The following is an 11,183-nucleotide window of genomic DNA, read 5'->3' as shown; positions in this document are numbered from 1 at the left end:
GGGGATTTGTGATATTGATACTGAAATGAGCTGGTTGTCTCACGAGGAAAGGTGGACAGACTGAGTTCATTTCCACTGGAGTTTACAAGAGTGAGGGATGACTAGTGAAGAATGTATTGAATGGTCTTGACAAGATGGAAAAGATATTTCCTCTTGTGGGTCTGCCCAGAACTTGGGGATCTGTTTTGAAATTAGATGCAGAGCTGAGGAGAAATTGTACAACTTTAGAATTTACTGCCTCAAAAGATGACGGAGATAGATCATTGAGTATTTGAAGGTGAAGATGGATAGATTCTTGTTAGACAGGGGATCAAAGGTTTTCAGGGGAGGGTGGGAAGGTGGGAATTTAACACACAAACAGACCAGCCACAATCTTATTGAAGAACAGAGCAGCTCGAGGGACCGAATTCTCCTCTTCTGCTCCTATTACAAATGTTTATATACGCACCTTGGAAATGAGCGTTCACTCGAAAAGAAATTTACAGTTGAGAAGGCACAGCAAGAGCTGGGAAATGTTGGGCACGTCCTGAATGAGAACAAAGGGCTAATGTTTCAGCTTTGCATCTCCCACATGAACACAGTCTCTTTCCAGACATATGTTTGTTTTTTTCCCAGCGATCTCAGTCTAGGTTTCTAGCATCAATCAGGACAGTAGCTACAGGGAAGCAGGAAAGAAGATACATCTGGGAATCTCTCTGCAGTGGCTGTGAAAACTCACCGGGTTGTAAAGTTGTTCATTTGATATTTATACTGAATTTGTAGCTTCTATTAATCTGTCACCCAGTGACAGGTTAGAAACTTCACTGCGTGGACACAGAGTGCACTTGAAGGTGAGTAATCTGTTACAGTTGTACACATTGAAAGATAGACTCCCAGACTTGCATTCATAAAGCACTTGTCACAGCCTCAGATGTTCCAGAATGTATTACGGTTTCATTGCTGCAGTGTAGGAAATATAACCAAACTGCACACAGCAAACTCCCAAAGAAACAATGACCAGGACACCTTTTAAGTGGTAGCTCAGGGAGAACCCTCAAGTGTTGCAAACAATGCACTGGGACCTTTTATGTCCATCTAAGAGGCCTCCTGTGCCCCTTAAGCACTGCAATTCTCCCTCAGAAGCATCAGCCTGGATTCTGTGCTGGATTCTCTGAAACTTGTCTTGAACCCCAATCTTCCAGTTCAGACAAGACAGAGCCGCACATTGAGAGCTCTCACACATGGAGGTGTATAGAGGCAGAGGTTAACAATACACATATTGAACCCTTCAGGTTTCAGTAACAAGAAGTTTGTAACATTCCTCTCTGCATTCCTCAGTTTAAAAAACCAAAGTAGGTGTGGTTCAAGAACAGCTCAGATAACATTTGATATCGCGAGCCATAATGGGAAGAAAGCCACAGTGCCCATCCCTAAAGTTATGCAACTTCACAAAGAACTCCAATAAATATTCACAGACATTGTACATGAACCATTATATCCTCAAAATGAACCAGCTACAACAGGAGTAAGTCGTAAAACAAACAAGGACTAGACTATTCCTAGGGATAGGCGAGAAAGAAATTCTATTTATTTAACAAGTTTCACAATCTCAAGACAGCCTAAGATGCTTGGCACCCAAAATAAAATTTGTTAAAGATGTAATGTAGGAAATATAGCAGATCTATTCTGGGCACAGCAAGATCCCTCTTATGAAATATTGACCAGAGACCAGTTTTGAGTGAAGTTGGTTTAGAGATATGATCAAAATGAGCCTGAACTCCCCCTCCCAACACCATCTCCCCCACCCCCACCCCCCCCCCGCCCCACCCCACCCACCCACACACACACCCAGGTGCTATTCTTTGATTTCTGGTGTGAAATTTTTACATCCAACTGACAGAGGATCTTATTCAACAGAACAAATGATTCTTACCTTGCTGTTAGAAGGTCAACTCACTGAGGACCATGGTCAGGATTTTCACTCAGCGGTCTTCGTAAAGTAGTGTGAAACTTTCATTCTTCAAGCTTTACCGAATCTCATTAAAGATTGGTGTAAACTGGCCCTGAATACCAATGGGTACAAGTTACTGCAGCAGATTACTGGATTCACTTTACCTTTCATCCAGTATTTTACTCAACAGAAGCAAAAAATGATTTTGATAAATCCAGAGTTTAATGGTATAACAGAGGTCAAAGGACATCTTTGGTCAAGTGGTTCATGCACTACATGAGCCACCTTTTATTGAACTCCATTAGTATGTCCTCTATTCTATTTCTTAGCTCGCTTTAAAGACATTGCTGTGGCTTCTAATCTTACTAATCTCCGGTGAAAGTGTTCCTCCCGCAATCCCTCCAGTCATTGTCCTAGTTCACACCACAAATTCTGGTCTCACCTACAAACTGGCCCAGGGTTTACAATGACCACACAGAGTGGTTTCTACAGCCCAGGATAAGGGTGTACATCAAGGGGCCATCACGGGGTGTGCTCCTGTGTCTGGAACCCTCTTAAAAAGCCCCTTCAATGGTTCCAACTCTGATAAGCTTTATAGCAACCACTTAACTCACCACTGAACTCCCTGAACCCTGACGCTGCCACGGACATGAACACCAACCCCTACCCTATTCACACCCCAGACACAAAGCTGTCAACCTGGAATATCCCTGAATCAACCCAAAACCGCCTACCTTCTGGGCCCTATCACCTACCAACCCATCCTGAGGACCCATCAATTCCATTTCAATTATCAGCCAGATCAGACCCCAAACCCCCTCAACAGACCACACTCGTACCTCCAAACTGAACACCAACAAATACAGAATGGACCAAGGTCATTGTAGAATCCTTCTTAAATTCATTCATGGGATCTGGACATCACTGGCTGGACCAGCATTCATTGCCCCATCCCGAATTGTCTTGGAGGTGGTGGTGGTGGTGAGCTGCCTTTCTGAACCACTGCAGTCCGGGTGGTGTCGATATACTCAGAATGCCCTTATGGAGGGAACTCCAGGGTTTTGACCCAGCGACAGTGAAGGAACAGTGATATAGTTCCAAGTCTGGATGGTGAGTGGCTTGGTGGGGAACTTGAAGGTGGTACTGTTCCCACGTACCTGCTGCCCTTGTCCTTTTAGACGGAAGTGGTTGTGAGTTTGAAATAAGCTGTCTGCAGATCTTTGGTGAAGTTCTGCAGTGCATCTTGTAGACAGTACACATTGCTGATACTGAGTGTCAAATGTGGAGGGATTGGATGCTTGTGCCAATTAAGTGGGCTGCTTTGTCCTGGATGGCGTCCAGCATCTAGAGTGTTGTTGGAGCTGCACCCATCCAAGCAAGTGGGGAGTATTCCATCACACTTCTAACTTGTGCCTTGGAGATGGTGGACAGGCTTTGGGGAGTCAGGAAGTGAGTTACTTGCCACAGTATTCCTAGCTTCTGGCCTGCTGTTGTACCCATTGTGTTTATGTGGTGAGTCCAGTTCAGTTTCTGGTAAATGATAACCCCCAGGATGTTGATAGTTGGGGGGTGGGGGGGTAGAATTCATTATGCTAACCCTATTAAATGTCCTATTAACCCTATTATATTGGTTAGATTACCTTTTACTGATGATGGTCATTGCCTGGCATTTATATGGTGCAAATGCTATTTGCCACATGTCAGCTCAAGTCAAGATATTGTCCAAATCTTGTTGCATTTGAACATGGACTGCTTCAGCAACTGAGGACTCATGAATGGTGCTGATCTTGAACAGTTAGAGTCGCAGTTAGATCGGACATTGACGAAGGCATTTGGTATGCTTTCCTGTATTGAGCACAGGAGTTGGGAGGACATGTTGCAGCTGTACAGGACATTGGAATATTGCGTGCAATTCTGGTCTCCTTCCTATCAGAAAGATGTTGCGAAATTTGAAAGTGTTCAGAAACAAGGATGTTGCCAGGGTTGGAGGGTTTGAGCTAGAGGGAGAGGCTGAACAGGCTGGGGCTGTTTTCCCTGGATCCTCGGAGGCTGAGGGATGACCATATAAAGGTTTACAAAATCATGAGGGGAATGGGTAGGATAAATAGACAAAGTCTTTAGCCGGGGGTGGGGGAGTCCAGAACTAGAGGGCATAGGTTTAGGGTGAGAGGGGAAAGACGCAAGAGAGACCTAAGAGGCAACTTTTTCACGCAGAGGGTGGTATGTGTATGGAATGAGCTGCCAGGGGATGTAGTGGAGGCTGGTCCAATTGCAACATTTGAGGCATTTGGATGGGTATATGAATAGGAAGGGTTTGGAGGGATATGGGCCGGGTGCTGGCAGGTGAGACTAGATTGGGTTGGACTGAAGAGTCTGTTTCCATGCTGTACATCTCTATGACTCTAACATTATGTAATGCTCAGCAAACAACCTCAATCCTGGCCATATGGAGGGAAGATCATTGATGAAGCAGCTGAAGGTGGTCGGGCCTAGGACATTGCCCTGAGGGGCTCCTACAGAGGTGCCCTGCAGCTGAGATAACTGACCACCAACAATCACGGCCATCTTCCTATGTGTCAGGTATGACTCCCAACTAGTAGAGTTGTTATCCATTTCCCATGCATTTCAGTCTTGCAAAATAGTCTTGATGCCAGTCTTGGTGAAATGCGGTCTTGATGTCAAGGGCTGTCCCTCTCACTGCACCTCTGGAATTCAGCTCTTTTATCCATGCTTGAACCAAGGCTGTAATGAGGTCAGGAGCTAAGTGACCCCAGTGGAACCCAAACTGAGCAGGTTATTGCTGAGCAGGTGCTGGTTGATAGCACTGTGGATGATACCTTCCATTATTTTATTGATGATGATGGCTCTTTAGTGGGAAGTATTTCTAGGATGGCTGTCAAGGTGGGGTCAGCTGGCAGATTGGAAATGTACCAATTGGATTGATATGGATATGGACAGCAGATTTGGATAATTGCTGGTTTGTGGAATGTTTTATGATATTTTATTGAAAAGTACATTTGAAGAGGCAAGTATGGAGGTGTTCAATATTCCCTCAGAGACCCAAAAAATGTCTCTAAGAAGAAAAAGAGCCATTTTAAAAGGAATGAGAAATTCTCACTCACCAGTGCAGATAGAATAAATTCACTGCACCATTGCCTGCTCTGAATTCTCTAGCTCACTTTAGTCATAGTTGTTTAGTCATAGTCATAGGAGTCACTGGCAAGGCCAGATTTGTTGGCCTATCCCTAATTGCTCAAGTGGCTTGTTTGGCCAGTTAAGAATCAACTACATTGTTGTCGGTCTGCAGTCACATACTTCAGACAGTATCACAGAATCTCTACAGTGTGGAAAGAGGCCATTTGGCCCATCGGGTCCATACTGACCAAGGCCCCTACCCTATCGCTGTAATTCTACATTTCTCACGGCCAATTCACCTAACCTGCACATCTTTGGACCGTGGTAGGAAACTGGAGCACCCAGAGGAAACCCACACAGACACGGCGCAGAGGTGCAAACTCTACACAGACAGTCGCCCCAGGGTGGAATTGAACCTGGGTCCCTGCTACTGAGGTAGCAGTGCTAACCACTGAGCCACTGTGTCAATTGGGTAGAGAAATTCCCTTGTTGAAGGACATTAGAGAGACAGACCAATTTTCAACAACAATCATTGATGGCTGTTGTGATGGCCATTATTCACACTAGGTTTATATTCCAAATTTGTTAAGTTAAATTCCATTTTGGAATTTGACCGCGTGTCTCAAAATGTTAGCCTTGGCCTCTAGATGAACACCCCAAGTTCAGTATCACTGTGCCAACACCATCTCCCCTACATAGTCCATTTTGCGACAAAACAGAAAAATTGTTTGCTGAATAATCACTCAAAAATAAATGTCTCGTGTCCTACAGAATCAGATGGATGTTTCCTGGAATAGCAGTAATGCACGTGGGCTGACTGCGCGCCAGGTTGGGCGCTTACTTCATTATGCCCTGCAAAGACACCACTTGGGAGGAATCAAGAACGGTTCAATCTGAAACATCATCCAGCTCAGAACACCATACTTACAACCTTCAGCTTTTTCTGAAAGTCTCCAAGCACAAATAAATAAAACACTACTGTGATCTGGACTCCAAAAGGTAAAGAAGACTTTATAACAGTCAGACAGATCAACAACTCCTCGATGGAGGTGGTCAAATGTGTCATCTTTGCAGTTGTAATGTCCTTGAGTAGAAGGCAGCACTTGTAAGATTGGCTAACAGTGGGAAGGCAACATATATAAAACAAAACTGACGACATTTTAAATTCAAAACTGGTGTTTTAAATGCACAATATGGAACACTGTATTTGTTTAATTAGCAATGATGAAAACAAGGCTTATTTATATGGTTCCAGGGTTCTGGCGAACAATATGCTACTTGGCAATTGACTGCTTTTGTTCTATGTTTTAGTCAACGTTGACTGTGGGGTCTCAATTAACCCAGACACTAGGCCGTAAAGGGAGTAATAAATATAACCTTTATAGAAAATCTTGAAAAAAATAGAAGGCAGTACATCCCTCTCCACTGCACACCCTGTCACAAAGGAAATCTGCCATCCTTACCTGGTCTGGCCGACGATGTGATTCTGGACCCGCAGCAATATGGTTGACTTAACTCTGAAGCAGACTTACCAAGCCCCTGCTTACAGGCTTGTAGGGATGGGGCGATAAATATGTCACCCACATCCCATGAACAAATAAAAAGTTTCATTGTAACACCATCCTGCTTTCTCCATACCAATACCACTCCTTCATTGTTGCTAGGATCAGTGTTCTAGGCTCCACTACATAGCCTCATTTTGGGAGCCTGGGAGCTGCAGTTATTGGAGAGAAAAGCCCATTATCACCTTTCCAGACTGACTAAAGGTGGCTTATAGTTGTAGGTTTGCCATAGAGCCCACATTCACAATGCAGTGAAAATAAAGTGCAAGAATCAAGTTAGAAAGGTCTCAAAGGGTGCAAAAGATACAAAGGATATAATATACAAGAGACACTCAAATTCACCAAAGATCCTCAGACAGCACCTTCCAAACCCACGACCAAATCCAGCAGATACATGGGAACACCAGCACCTTCAAGTTCCCCAACCACTCACCATCCTGACTCAGAAATATATTGCTGTTCCTCTACTGTCACTGGGTCAAAATCTCAGAACTCTCTCTGTAATGGCATTTTGAGTCAACCCACAGCAGGTGGACTGTAGCAGTCCAAGAAGGCAGCTCACCACCACCTTCTCAAGGACAACTAGGGACAGGCAATAAATGCTGGCCCAGCCAGCGACGCCTACATCCCACAGATGAATTAAAAGAAGTTTATTGTGAGCACATCCATGTTCAAGGTTACTCAGACAAGGTGAAAAGCTCCTTTAAACTTAAGGAACACAGCAAATACAGGGATTGGAATTGACTGCTGACTCCATCTTGTCCCAACCAGCAACATGGAACCAGGCTAGGTTGAAAACAGGAACACTAATGAAACTGGAAGCAGAGTACAGAAACAAATTAGTTCACTAGTTTTGGAGTGCTTTTAGCTGAAGGAAAATAGCCATTTCAAGCTGACAGTAGGAACCATACCAACATTTTCTGGTAAGATATCTATTGCACAGGGATGAGAAATTAAATTCACACATCACCTCCAGCAGGAGCATCACAAAGCATACTATTATCCTAATTACCATTACTAACTCATATCAACAACTACTGAACGTATTGACATGTCTCAAGACACTGCACAGGAACATTGTTGTAAAACAAGGCATGACACTGAGTGACATGAGGAGCTATTGTGTCAGATGACTAAAAGCAGAAACTGAAACAAGTGAAGGTGCAACCTCCAATTGTACAGCAGGTATATAATTGGGAATGGCAAGGCCATCAGAAGTAAAAGAGTGTAGTTACCGCAGAGGGTTGTGGGGCTGGAGAAACTTACAGAGATAGGGTAGGGAAAGACCGTGGAGAGATTTGAAATAGAGCCAGAGAACATTAGCGTTAACTTGTTGCTTGATTGAAAGCCGACGTACACCTGTGAGCACAAGGGTTTGAGGCGCGGACAGAATAGAAGCAGTGACAGGTGAATGGGACTTGCTGCTATTTACAACATGGACTTGTTGTAAAGTTTTGAATGGCCTCAAGTGTACTGAGGGTGGAATGTGAGACTAGTCAGGGTTGTACTGGAATCGTTCAGTCCAGATGAAACAAAGGTATGGTAGAGGGTTTCAGCAGATGAGCAGAGGTGAACTTGCACCATATTATGGAGAGACAGTGGTGAAACTAACGAAACAATATGGAATCAGAATTGCTGTGGATTTTAAACTCTGCATTGCTTTCACTGACTTATAGAAACTGCTGCTGGAACATCAAATAAGCACAGCAGCAAAGAGAGGCTGAAGGAACTCTTGCAAATTATACCCCCATTTTCTTTTTAGGCTTTTAAAACTTCCAATTTCATTTATCACCATAATTTGCAACTTGTGTGACAGAAACACAAAGTGGTCTCTGCTAAAGGGGTCATATTAATCAAAACATTTTGTATCCATAAGGGACAGTAGAAACCTGGAACAAGCTATATCAAAATAAAACAAAACTTGCATTACATGGTGTCTTTCATACCACTGAACATTCAAAGTACATTACAACGTGTATAATGGGAAACAGTACAACCATTTTGTACAAAATAGCGGGGGAGAGCGGTTTAGTTCAGTTGGCTAGATGGCTGTTTGTGTTGCAGAGTGTAACCAACATGAGTACAATTCCTGCATTAACTACAATGAATCTACTTTTCAACCTCTTCCCCTTGCCTAAGGTGTGGTGACCCACAGGTTAAACTGACCAGCAGTTGTCGGTCTGTCTCTCTGGAATGAGAGAGCACCTCTATGGTCCAGTAAGACTATGGTGACTTTACCCTTTTAACTGGTTGAGAAATAAATATTATCAGGACATGAGAGAAATATCACTCCTATGCTTGTCAAATACTATTTGTGTTCACTGGAGGCGCAGAATATTTCACCTGGTTATGGACATGCTTCTGGTAAGGTGAGGTACAAATTACTCAGATCTACACCACAGAAAAAGACCCTTCAGCCCATCAATTCATAAACCATCTAACTATTCTAACCCCATTTTCCAGCACTTGGCCTGTAGTCTTTTATGCCTTGGCATCAAGTGCACATCTCGCGATGCTTCTGAAATGTTGAGGGTTTCTGCCTGTTCCACCCTTACAGGCAGTAAGTACCACATTTACCCCACCCTCTGGCAGAAATTTCTTTCCTCACATCTCCTCTACACCTTTTGCCTCTTACCTTAAATCTATGCCCCGCTCACTGGTGCTTCCAACAAGGGGAAATGTTTCTTCCTGTATAGGCCCTCATAATATCATACATTTCAATCATTTCCCTGGAGTGTCAGAGGCTGGGGGGTGACCTAAATCATTAGGGGCATGGATAGGGTGAATAGCCGAAGTCTTTTTCCTAGGGAGGGTGAGTCCAGAACTAGAGGGCAAGGTTTAAGGTGAGAGGGGTAACCTTTTCATGTAGATGACAGCGCATGTTTGGAAGGAGCTGCCAGAAGAAGTGGTGGAGGTAGGTACAATTACAACATTTCGAAGGCATCTGGACGGGTGCATAAACATGAGGGGTTTACAGAGATATGGTCAAATGCTGGCAATGAGACTATATCAGTGTGGTCAGCACAGGCGAGTTGGACCAAGGTCTGGTTCCATGTTGAATGACTCTATGTAGCTCCCTCAGTCTCCTCTGTTCTAAGGAAAACAACCCCAGTCTACTCAATCGCTCTTCACAACTAAAGCTCTCCAGCCCAGGCCCATTCAAAACATCAGGGACTATTTGAGATGAGAGATGTAAAACACGTGTGCTTAACTATCCATGTTTGGTCTTATGCAAATCCAACTGAATGGTGGTATGGGCTCCACCTGAAAGTCCAGTAACATCCACAAACTTATGACCAGAAATAGAGAACTAATTTACTGCATGACCACACCTGATTTGCCTTATTTTTGCAGTCTAGTAGAATATACAAAAACCCAAATGCCCAGATAAAAGGGTTAATTGAAAGCTTAAGGCTGCAGAATTAAACTGAAGCCATTCCTGACTTCTCAAATAAACACCAGAGATTCTACAGCGCCATACCCAAGACAAGCAGTGGGTTCTTCAGTGTCCTGGCCAATAATGATCCTTCAAACAATATTACAAAAGCAGACTATACGCTCATAATCTCACTGCTGTCTGTAAATTGGCTGCTGCTTCTTGTATTATAAACGTGACTGCCCTTCAGAAGTGCTTAATCAACAGTAAAACAGACAACTGCAGGTCATTAGAGACACTTCAGAAATGCAAGTCTTTTTCTCACCGAGCACCGCCAGGGTCACATTGCTGCCTGTGCAAGGAAAGTGGCTACCACTTTGTTGCTTTTTTTTGGTGTGGCTTCCCAGGCCATTTCAAAGCTCAGTTAAAGAGTTAAATATATTGCAATGTGTCTGGAGTCACCGTAAGAGACATTAAATAATGACTACATTTCAAATGATAAGCATACAGCCCCCTTGAGCCAGCTCTGTCATTTGATAATAGCTGACCTGATAGCGCACTCAATTTCTGCACAACCCTGCATTCTCTGCCCCCAGAGAAAATAATTCTACAGTCTACCTACCTCTACAGAAATTACTTCCCACTTCCATCTTAAATTTTATTTTTAAACTGCCTCCTCTTGTTCTAGGCTCCCTCATAAGAAGGATCATTCTCTCAGTTCCCACATGGTCAAGAACATGCAGGATCATACATGTTTAAGAAAGATAGTGTGAAAGGTATTATATAAAAGGCATTTGTTAATAAAATTTGGAGGAATTGAAAAGGAAGGAAGAAATTAAGTCATTCACTAGTTCAAATACTTGGGTTTGAATTTCAGGAAGCCAGGTAACATTCTTGCTAGGTGCCAAATTGTGGCAATGCACTTAACGAGATCCACTGGTTGATCCAGACAGAATTATTATCTTGGTCAGACAAGCCAACGAATCTTGTGTGTGGGCATGCACAGGTAACAACTTGCATTCTTCTGGCATCTCATGCCTTCTTTGCGGAAACATCCTGTGGTGTTAGTTACTTCACACCAAGCGCTGTTGTATTGTTTGCTATTTCACATGCAAAAGTGCCACAGGGATGAATGACAACTCAATCTGATTTTGGACAATATTGGTGGAAGGAGGAATTG

At 43.5% G+C, this 11,183-nt stretch overlaps 1 long non-coding RNA gene across 1 annotated transcript; it reads left to right on the top strand.

Moving 5' to 3' along the window:
* Positions 1-449: 449 nt before the first annotated feature.
* Positions 450-6,237, top strand: LOC140464215 (uncharacterized). The gene is made up of 2 exons (XR_011954878.1): positions 450-830; positions 5,837-6,237. It is a non-coding gene; the product is annotated as an uncharacterized lncRNA (long non-coding RNA).
* The last annotated feature ends 4,946 nt before the right edge of the window (positions 6,238-11,183 follow it).

This window comes from Chiloscyllium punctatum, chromosome 39 (assembly GCF_047496795.1).
Source record: "Chiloscyllium punctatum isolate Juve2018m chromosome 39, sChiPun1.3, whole genome shotgun sequence".
Lineage (NCBI taxonomy): Eukaryota > Metazoa > Chordata > Chondrichthyes > Orectolobiformes > Hemiscylliidae > Chiloscyllium > Chiloscyllium punctatum.
Note: the sequence above shows the minus strand (reverse complement) of the source record. Positions and strands in the feature narration are given on the sequence as shown.